This window comes from Solanum lycopersicum, chromosome 2 (genome assembly GCF_036512215.1).
Source record: "Solanum lycopersicum chromosome 2, SLM_r2.1".
Taxonomy (NCBI): Eukaryota; Viridiplantae; Streptophyta; class Magnoliopsida; order Solanales; family Solanaceae; genus Solanum; species Solanum lycopersicum.
The window spans coordinates 55,077,852-55,089,154 of NC_090801.1; positions in this window are offsets into that span (position 1 = coordinate 55,077,852).

Here is an 11,303-nt window from a genome sequence, read left to right on the forward strand (position 1 = left end):
CTATTAGAAGATCTAAAAAAGCAACAACATTATACTGTTCATATATATAATAATAGGTCACTTCACTAATAATTTGAATGATCTTCAGAACCATAACTAATAAGAAATAGCCCATAAACTATTGCTTCTTATTTTCTATTTGGATCACCTCTGCCTTGCCTCAATGCTCTTGTTGCTTGATTGTTTTGCCTGTAACAAAATAATACTCCTATCAATTATCAAATTAGTTGCATTCAACAAGATTTTCGACATCCTAAGCTGGAAATATATGTGGTCATGAAAGAGAAATTAGGTAGAACAAAATTGATTAGTTGTCATGGGAACAATAGAATTTGAGAAAGATTATGCTCCTGAAGCATGAGTTTTTGTAGTTTGTCTAGATGAGATTGATATTCCAATCTTTCTAAAAGGACCTAGCATGTTGGTGGTACTGGAGGTGAAAAAGCTAACCACACATTAATTACTTGAACGCTACTATTGAAAATATAATTCATGGTGGATTAACCAAAATTCATAAAGATGGTGAAATTCATTAGAGTAAGATATAAAAAGGAATTCGTTAAGCGATTGTTTAGCTCAAGGGATAAATTGGATTCTCCCATTATAAATTTTGATGTTAAACATATTTCGTATTTGATTGGAAGTATTACCTTAGATCACTGTTATTTATATACTAAAATCATAGTATCGCTCATCTTATATAAAAAGTGGGATTGATGTAATCCCTAGTTTTGAACCAAATGACACCGAAGAAAATTATAGGAGTGATGAAGGAAGGAAAAAGATCAAGCAAGTGCATATTCAAAAAAAAAAAGTATTGAACATGTTCCATAGCACTATCAATATGACACACTATATATTTAGACTAGAAACGAAACTACAACTTAACAAAGTCAGATTTTTCATCAAAACTTAGAAAATTAGAACTTATTGGAAATAGGCGACAAAACCCAGTTCAAGAACGTTGCGATATTACATTAGTTCTAGCCCCGAAATCCAAAGGTTTCTCTATGAAATTTTTCACCAAGAACGCAGCAAGATTACATCAGTGCGAATAGCCATCTCAATGTTTGTAAATTTCCTTTTGATTGCAAGTTTCAATCCATAAAGGAATGTCCAATATGGTGGTATTATGGTGGTGATTAAAGCCATATGTCCCATATGGGGCATTCTTTAGTGGCAGTTAACAATTTTTGTAAATGTCTCTAATGTCGGTAAAGGTTATTAGATCATTACAGCTAAAAAGTTTTTTTTATTGTAATGTGTTGGGCTTATCTGTAACACTCCGTAAATTTCTGACCCATTATATGTTTTCTAATTGTATAGATGTGTAGTGGTTCAATTTTTAATTTGAAGAGTTTTGCGGTGATGTAATAAGGTCAAAAAAAGCTTTAGCATAACGTTGAGTTGAAAGCTTCTTACCGATTGAGATTGATATAATTTTTACTTGGATCAATTTCAAAAATTTATATCTCCTAAAGTTTAAAGAAATGTGTGGCCTATAACCTGTCCAATCAATGATCTTTAAGTCTTCTTTCCAATTTTGTCAACTGCTCTTTATTCTTGGAGTGCAAAGTTATGACAATTTTATCAATAATATAGCGAGCATACTAACTTACTAGAAGCATGAGCGATTCACACTTCATATTTTGTATTTCCATGAGAATATCAACTTGAGTTCATTTTTATCCAAATATTTTATTATTTTGATATCCTTTGAAGCCTAGGGTTGATATCCACTCTTCTCTTTATTCATTTTTTGAGTGTGAGAGTAATTAATTGACACCCACTCTACCCCATGCATAAATCTATAGCTGGTCTAACCATCACTTTGTAGAAGAAAAAAAGGACATCTTTCCTAAGTTTTGCCTGAAAGAGACAAGTACCGTTTTAAAATTACTCTAACAGAAGGAAACGTGAGATATTAAAAAACTATAACATATAAATGATGTTGATTCCTTGTTAGATAATCCATTTATAAAATTCATCATTCTAAATTAATAATAACCTTTTTTATTGAACTTATAAGAATAATTACTCACAAGTCTCACTTTTTAAAGTTATTTTTTTATGCATTTGATCATGTTCTTATTTAGTAATGATTGTTCGGTGCTCCTATACGATCAATGTAAGAAGTTAGTAATATTCAGTGTTATTTTTCGATAGTAAAAAAGAAAAATAGAGAGAGGATGATACGACTACTAGCTTGATATAGAAATTAAATAAGTCTAAACTTCAACTCAGAAAAAGAAAAATAATAATCCTAAATGTGAATAAAACAAAAATTTAATGTCATATTCTTATCTTTGAATTAATGAGTCTAATAAACCAAAGAGGAAACAAATTTATTAACAAAAAATGCAGCAATAACCACCAATAAGTGGAATGATTCATCTAGGGATTTAAAAAGTCTTACTGATATTTGGTGTTATGGATGCAGAATCAGTCGTGAGATTTTCACGTTTAGCCAAATCAGATGTCTTGAAGGATAAGAGGTGCGCCCCATTAGAAGATTTTATGTCCATTTGCTGACCTGTCAATTGGACAAATACAAGTACCCCTATAATGTTACGAAGATCAGGACGCTTTACCATACCTGTTGGAGAAATTTGATGGTGCAGGAGGAAACTATATGGCCATCAGTGGTTAAATATTTATCAATTGCAGTAGGTCATGCCATGACACGTACCCTACCTGTGTTTCTGCATCTGTCATTCCTCATCTTATCGAGCGATAAAAATTATTCGCTTGTTATCTTAATTAAGCATAATAGTAAATTCTCCTAATTCTATAATAGAAATAGATGAGTATTTACAGATGCTTAATAATTTTTTAATTCAACTTATTCAAATAACTAGTCATAAGTTGTAAATGTGATACAAAATTCAATTTCTAGCTTTTGAGGTTGTATATGTGTGCATTTGGTCATACGCTTATTTAAAATTTCTTATTCTATAGTTTCATTTGAATTGATTCTTAGAGGATAAGAATAAGAAATTAGTGAAATTGAATGTTATTTTTCTATGTGTAAAAAGAAAAGAGAGAAGATAATATGGTTGCGAGCTTGATATAAAGATAACATAAAACTAAACTTCCTTTCATTTTGAAAAAAAAATAATAAGAATAAGAATAAAGAAAGAAATTGATGTTAGATTCTAATGTTTTAATTTATCACTCTAATACGATAATAAGAAGATGAAAGAAAAGAGGAAAAATATTACATTTAGTGTTTCAAAATTCAACACATGTCAAAGCTGAGGATCTTTTAATTACTTTAAGAATATAAAAAAGTTATTTATTGACCATATAATAACTATATTTATTTATTTTCCTTGTTTAGCCAAGTTTTGTTACCAATTTTTTTCAAAATATTCTTGTTCATGTAAATTTAGGTCATCTAATTTGGGGTAAAAAATGTTAAATAATTTTTCCTAAATTTAATAACCTGACCCGATGTCTAGTAATTACCAGATCATATTGCTTTCAAGAAATATAATTTTTATCCTTCTTTCGTTTATTTTTAAAATACTATTTTAGCATTACATTATATGATTGGAATTAATCTTAGTATTTTGACTTTCTTTTTCATTCAAATGGGATTCATTGAAAATTTGAAAATCACACAAAAACAAGACGTTTTTCGAGAATATACATATATATTTTTTCTTTATTTGAAAGAAGAAAAAATTCAAAAAATATTTTTCTTTCAAATTAGTATTTTGTTAATTATATTTTATTTTTCTTAGTTAAGATTAATTAATTAATTAATTAACGTGTAATATTTTTTGTTATTTGTTAACTATCTTTATAAAATAAAAAAGAGTGCCAATAATTTTGTCTCTTTTGCTTGGGTCTGGAAAGATCCCATCACGGTTTTTATTGTCCCATACAATATACATCCACCCACATAATGATTTGACACACCCTACACACAGTCACATTTTTCATATACACCATCATAATGACTTGTTATATTCTACACACAATCACATTTTTCGTATACATCCTCATGATGACCTGATACGCTATATAAATCGTCATTTATTTTTATTCTCACCCTCATGATGACTTGACACACGTACTCTTGCATACACACATAATTTTTCTCGTAATCCTATACACACCCTTACATTTTTCTTAACCGAACTGAAAAGGAAAAAATGACTCTTCCCTATACCAAATAATCTCCCTTAAGCACTTGAGATAGAGAAAGAGCACAATACATCGTTGAAACGTTTCATTCAACTCTTAATGAATCTTATTCTCCACCATGTATATTCACCATATTCATCAAAGCATAGTCCTTCACCATCACTCATTTCCTTTAAATCGAGGTCCACTACTAACAAAATATAGATCGAGTCATATCTCATGATTCTCCACTATTAATAGGTTTAGTTTATTCCTTTTTTATGAATTTTAAGATTTAATTCTAATTGAGTTGTATTAGAGTTTAGGTTCTTTTAGGGGTCACATTAATCAAGTAAAACAAATAAAAATTCTTTTGAATAAGTTATGAAAAGAAATCCTCTAAAGAACAAGGATCATCTAGGTTATCTCATTAAAGATATTAAATTTCGTTTATACTCCTTCACAAACAATTTTTTATATGTCTTATGCCTTTTTTATTAGAGGTTTTCTTTTTTTTTTTACATAAAAGTCATCTGAAAATGTTATTTTCACTTTGTACAAAGTAATTATAAAGATTATTTCCTCGGATCGACTATTAGTATCTACATTTATAAATCTCGTATTTGACCAGAGGTATTAGCTATGGTTAGTATTATTTCATATCAAATTTTTTTGATTATATTATATGTAAAAGGTGGATTGGCGATGGAATCTTAAGTTTTGAAAATCAAATGACATCTAAGAAATTTTGAAGAGGGTATAAAGGTTAAAAAAAACTAGGCTTTCCTCTCTCCATCCCCTCTTTCATATCTCCATATGTGATTATAAATCTGATCATAGAATATATCTATCTAAGCAAAAGATTGAAACTTAAGAAGGAAAAAGACATAAATTATTTAAGCTTTGAAAGGAATTACAAAAAATCATATATTTGTGGTTAATACTATTTAGGTAGACTTGAGATTACTGGAGGGATGTAGAAGTGAGGGAGGTAATCAGATTGATAGAAAAACTAGTGATTAGTCTAAATTTCCTATCTTTAGAACAAGTCTTGTTTTTATTAATTGGTGTTTTGACCTTAACTTAAAATTATTCATTTTGTAGTTTGATTTTAAGTTTAAATTTAATTTGGACATATTAAAATTCAATAACTATTACGACAGGTGTGGTTATTTGGAGGAAGAGTTGGTTTTTTGAGTTTGGGTAACAAAATGGTTGTTTTATGGAAGAGGTGTGTTTTTTATAAATATGGATTGGTAAATCAAGCTTAAATAATTACTTTTATAGTAATGTCACGATCCAAAAATAAACGTGATGACCAGTGTGTAATCCTACCAAGATAAGTCAGTCTCAAACCCAACAACACGAAAGAAATGAGTGAAGAAAAACAACAATAGGATAAGAACAGAAAACTTGGTCATTCTAAAATACCCTTAAAACGTGGTTGTCATGTGTACAACACTAATATATAAAATATGAAATTGAAAGATAATTACAATTCTCAATTTCTTTATTTCTTGAATAGAACAAAACATGTGAGGAACAAGAGGGCCCGTCGGGATTACAAAAATGTCCTCTGAAAGCCTTAAAAATAGATGAAGAAGAAAGATCACATGGGTTTAAGCTCGGAACCTACACAAGCGTAGAAGTAAGGAGTGAGTATCAAATAATACAATAATCAACAAGGCAAAACTAAGCTAGAATACAAGTACATCTCTCATCCCAACCGAACCGCCTCAACTACAACTTTCATAGAAATTAGCCCGACGAAATAATTCTACAATATACAGTTTACTAGGCTTGACAATCACCAATAATTCCTCTTTCTAGAATATACGGCATGTCTAGATTATTCCAAGGACCTTCCATGCAAATCTATAATATTTTATGGGCTACATAAATTTCGACATTCCTTCAGAATCTTCCACAATTGTCAGCATCTTTCGAATGTACGTAGTCAAAACAAGCCTACCTAGTCAACTCATCCCAAGCCCATGAGCCAAGGAATTTCAAGGGCTAGGTGAGGCGGCGCTTCATTTGAAAGGACCTTGAAATGTCCAACCCAGTACAACCCTAGAAGGGTTGTGGGGCTAGCCCTTTTTTCATTTTCTTAGAAGAAAATTTTCTTTATCATTCCAAATTCAAACTTAAAATTTTTTTAATAAATTAAATTTTTAACATCTCTAACAAAATTATATGATAGTACGTAATAATTTCAATCATAACAAACTTATAACTTTACACATATGATTAGTGTGGTAATTCAAATTACAATTCCATATTTAAAATATATATCAAGAAAATGAGAATTTTCAAATTAAATGTGAAAACAATGATATTGTTTCAATCATTATGGATAAAAATATATTTAGAAAATTTTAACAAAATATAAGAATCGTTTTGACATATAAATAAGTAGTGGAAATTTGAAAAATAATAAATTTATAAATTAAAGAAACATTATGTCTTAAAAATTAGTTATTTTAGTTCAAATTTAATAATATTTTTGATTCATAGATCGATCTTGATCTGGCCTCCGTAAAGCCTCAAGGGTCAAAGGTTTACTTAGATCGTGCATATAAGCCCCAATTTTGAATGGGCTGGAAAAATCTTATCCCAACCTACCCTAATAGCGGGTTGGGTTGGGTCAACCCCATGAGCTAAGCCCATTTCGACAAGTCTAGAGAAGAGTAAAAGTGGAAATTCAATGAGGAAAAGTATTCCAAATATGAGGCAAATGCACTCTTCTTTCGTTACAACAAAAACAATTTATAGCGGAAATAAATATATACATTAACAAAGAGTGTTAAAACCTGTGGTGACATTAGTTAATTTTCATTGGATTCAATCTCTTTATAGTCTTTAGAAAGATTTACAAAGACTACTAATCGTCACTAAAAATATATTTAGCGACAATTAAGCTATTTTGGTTAGTTAATTGTTGCTAAAAATCGTTTTTGATGCAAACTCCTTTACAAAAAAAAATTATAAGCAAACACAACTTCCTTAACCTTCATAAATTTCAAATGAATTGAAAAGTATTTAAAATATGTGATCAACAGATTGAAAAGTATATAAAACAAATCATGAACCTTATTTCTCTGTATTTCTAATAATAACTCAAACAAAAATTTTAAAAAAGGAGTAAAACTGATACACTCTTTTCTAAATATCAAAGATTAGGACTTCTAATAATAAAATGAAAATAGTTATAAGACTTGTTTAACTCTATCGTGATTTCTTTAAGTAAAAATTAAAAGAATTTTATAATTGAAATATTGTCATTTAGCTATAATCAAATAAGATCATTTTAAAAGCAATAAGTTCTCATAAATCCTAGTCATCAAATAAGGCTATTAAAATTCATCGAAATGGTCAAAATACTCCTGAATTAGATGACATAATTCAGGATGAATAACAATTTTTTTTGTTCAACTTATAATAATAATCACTTACAAGTCACAAATGGGATAAAACAAAATTCAATTCATAACCTTTTATTGTTACTTTTGCATGCATTTGATCATGCGCTTACTGGGCACCAACAAAATCTTCTTAAAAAAAAAATTATTTTTTTTTATTTTTTTATTTTTCATTTTTTTTATTGATAAAATCAAATGTCTCAAGTCACTTGGACAAGAGGTGCGCCCCATCAAAAGTTTGCATGTCAATTCGTTGACTTCTACGATCAGTTGAGCGATCATATAAGTTAGACTCAATGTTATTATCATAAATTGATAAATTAAAAATAATATATTATGATGATTCCTTACGGGTCTATAGAATGAAACGTAAAAAATTGATATTCCATGACTATATATAGTCAAGATTATAAGTACATTGCACAAGAGAATAAAATAGATAATACCTCAAAAAGCACAAGAAATATGATGATTGGGGGGGCCAAGAGAAAAGGTAAATAGAAAAGGGAGCAAAAACGAAAAAGATGAAAGATTATTAGGACAAAGATATCTTTGAAAGGTAAAATATTAATCATCTCATAAAAAAAATCAGTCTAGAATCAAAGAAAGTGTAAAAAGAGAAGTAATAAAAATCTTTTCATAACTACTTATATATTTATATACCTTTATGTTTGATGCTTATCAAATGAATCAGATCTTTTATTTTTGAAAATGTATGTGAAAAAGTATTATACAAGTAATAAAATTATACCAGCGTAAAGCGCATTACGGACATTCGTGAAGTATAAGTCGTTATCTGGGTTGCTATCGCAAAAATAATTTTTCCAAAATATTTTTCTGAATTATGTTTTCATGTGTTCGGTTGGAGAGTGAAAAATAATTTTCTTTGGAATATATTAAAACATTAACAATAATGTTAGCAAATGTTATAATTAGTTTTACTTGTAGTTCTTATTTCATTAAATTGATGAATTTATATTTCATGTGACAATGATAAACTTAAGAAATTCAATCAAACAAAAAACATTCAATTTACAACAGTGATATTTTCATTTGTATTTTAAAACCGATTTGATTTGATTATTTTTCTATTGAAAATCAAATTTAAACATAATAGCAAATTCCACTAATCCTTAATAGAAATAGATGACTATTTGTAGATGAATACCAATTATTTTTATTCAACTTATAAAAATATCCAACGTACTTACAGATTGAAAATGAGTACAATATTCAATTTATAACTTTTTAAGGTTGTTTCTGTGTGCTTATTTAGCATTGTTTGCTCTAAAGTTTCATTTCAATTCATGCTCCTAGGGGTTAAAAATAGGAAAATAGTGAAATTCTAATGTTATTTTCCTTTGTAAAAAAAAAGAGACGATCATGATATTGTTACTACCTAGATATTAATATTAGAGTCGTCAATATAGCTAGGCTTGTTGGGACGGTCTGATCTAATCGTGATTTAATAAAGTCGAGTTAAAATTTTTAAACCCTATTTAAGAAAAATATTTTTTACCCCGTTTCGTATAAGCCTATAGCTCCGTGGGAGCTTCAACAATATTGGTTGAAGCGGCGCGTGGGTTAAATATAAAATTAATTAAAAAATAATATAGATTATTAAAAGTAACAAAAGTTTAAAACCAAGTCTATTTAAAGTTTAATATACGAATTTAGAATCATCAAACGCAATTCACTTAGTATTCTTATTATTATTACATCATCAGAATCATCATTCACTATTGGTTAACAAGTGGTAACCCTAACACTATGTAATATTATCTTATAGATATTTATGTTAATATTTTTGAAACATAATTTATTTTTAGAAATTTATAAAAAAGATACTTTTAAAAAAAGTGGGATGCCCCGCCACGGTCCGTAACCCATGTATTGATGGTTGGGCTAGTTGTTTTCTGGCCCACAAAAAAATGGGTCAGTCGGCCTAGCCCGTCAAATTTTAAAAATTGTATGGACTAAGTTATGATTGGGTGGCTAACTCATATTGACAACTCTAATTAGGATTATATAAAGCTAAAATTTCTTTCGAAAAAAGAAAAATAGTAATCATAAATGTGAACAAAACAAGAAATCTAATATTAGATTCTAGGGGAAAAGGTATCAAAATACTTTAATTTTGGTCGAAATTGTTGTTACGATATCAAATTTTATGGAAGGTCTTTTACCCTTGAACTACTTAATAGTGTATTTTAAAGGTATATATTTGTCCACATGAACATCATAAATATTGCATCATTACCAATAGTAAAGTATCTTTATTTGCACATATATATCTTTAAAATAAAGGCTTAAGTCATATGCGGCCCTTGAAGTTGTCCGCATATTTCACTTAGACACCTTAAGTTAGACTTGTACCGATTGAACGCTTGGACCTTAAGAAATATATACCTATTTAACACAAAATGACAATCAGTTAAAACATTAAGATGCGTGTATTTCAAACGCTGGCAGACAATAAACATACCAATAAAATGATGACACGTGGCATTAAAATCCAATTTTTTAAAAATATTATTTAAATAATCTAAAATGTTTTTTTTAAAGAAAATAAATTTTTTCTTATTAATTACCCCCTACCCTGCGTCTTCTTCTTCAAAAACCATAGTTGCTCTTCCATCGATCAACGCCGGTGGCAGCCCCAACAAGCCAGTAAACCATCATCCGACCTCTTCCTTCTCCTCCATTGATCAACTCACATCTTTTTTTCCTCCATCGAATCTTACTCCTTTCATCAACGTCGGTAATACATTATCCACCTAAGCTAAATATTTATTCTTTTTCATTTTAAAATCATCAAAACCTTCAATTCATTGCATTTATCTTTTTTCCATTTGTAATTATTTATCGCAATTATAATAGATAATAACAAATTTTTATTAATTCATATTTATTTCGCCGGAATAAATGAAGTTTTGTCGGAATATTAAATATGCAAATCTACATTAAAAAGGAATAAAAAGGAAAAAGCAGAAGAAGAATTGGAGACGGTAAAAGAAACAGATCGGTGAAGAGGATGGGATGTGCTGTGTATGTGAAAAAAATTATGAAAATGGAAGATGAAAATGGCAGAGGAAGTGGAGAAGAAGACTTCCTTTTCAAAAGAAATTGTTTTTTCCTTTTTTATTAATTTCTGCATGTAAGTTAATAAAAAAAGAAAAAAAAATATTTTCAATAGTTTTACGCGCCCAAAGAGAGTGTGGTATATGTTTTTTGACATGTCAGCAATTTGTGTCTAATAGGAATGACTTTTGAACAAATAAAGTATTCAATAGGAACAAAGATAAGTTGAGGTGTTCAAATGAAATATGCGGACAACTTCAAGGGGCCGCATATGACTTTAGCCTACAATAAACTATTAAATAGTGCATGGGGTAAAAGGTGCTCTATAAAGTTTTATATTGTAAGAACAATTTCGATCAAAGTTGAATTATTTTCTGACCCTTTACCCTAGATTCTAATATTTTAATTTATGAGTCTAATAAGTATAAAGAAAAAAAGAAGAGGAAGCGGAAAAATGTTGCATTGAAGTTTCAAAATTCAAAACATGTCAAAGTTGAGTTGTTTTTTTTAAGGGAAAAGGGTTCGAAAAATATCCAAATTTTGAACAAAATTGTTGTAACAATCCCAAACTTTGGATATGACCTATTATCTCTGTACTATTTAATAGTATAATTTAAAGATTTATAGGTGCCCAGATGACATCATAAATATTGCATTATTATACTCCCT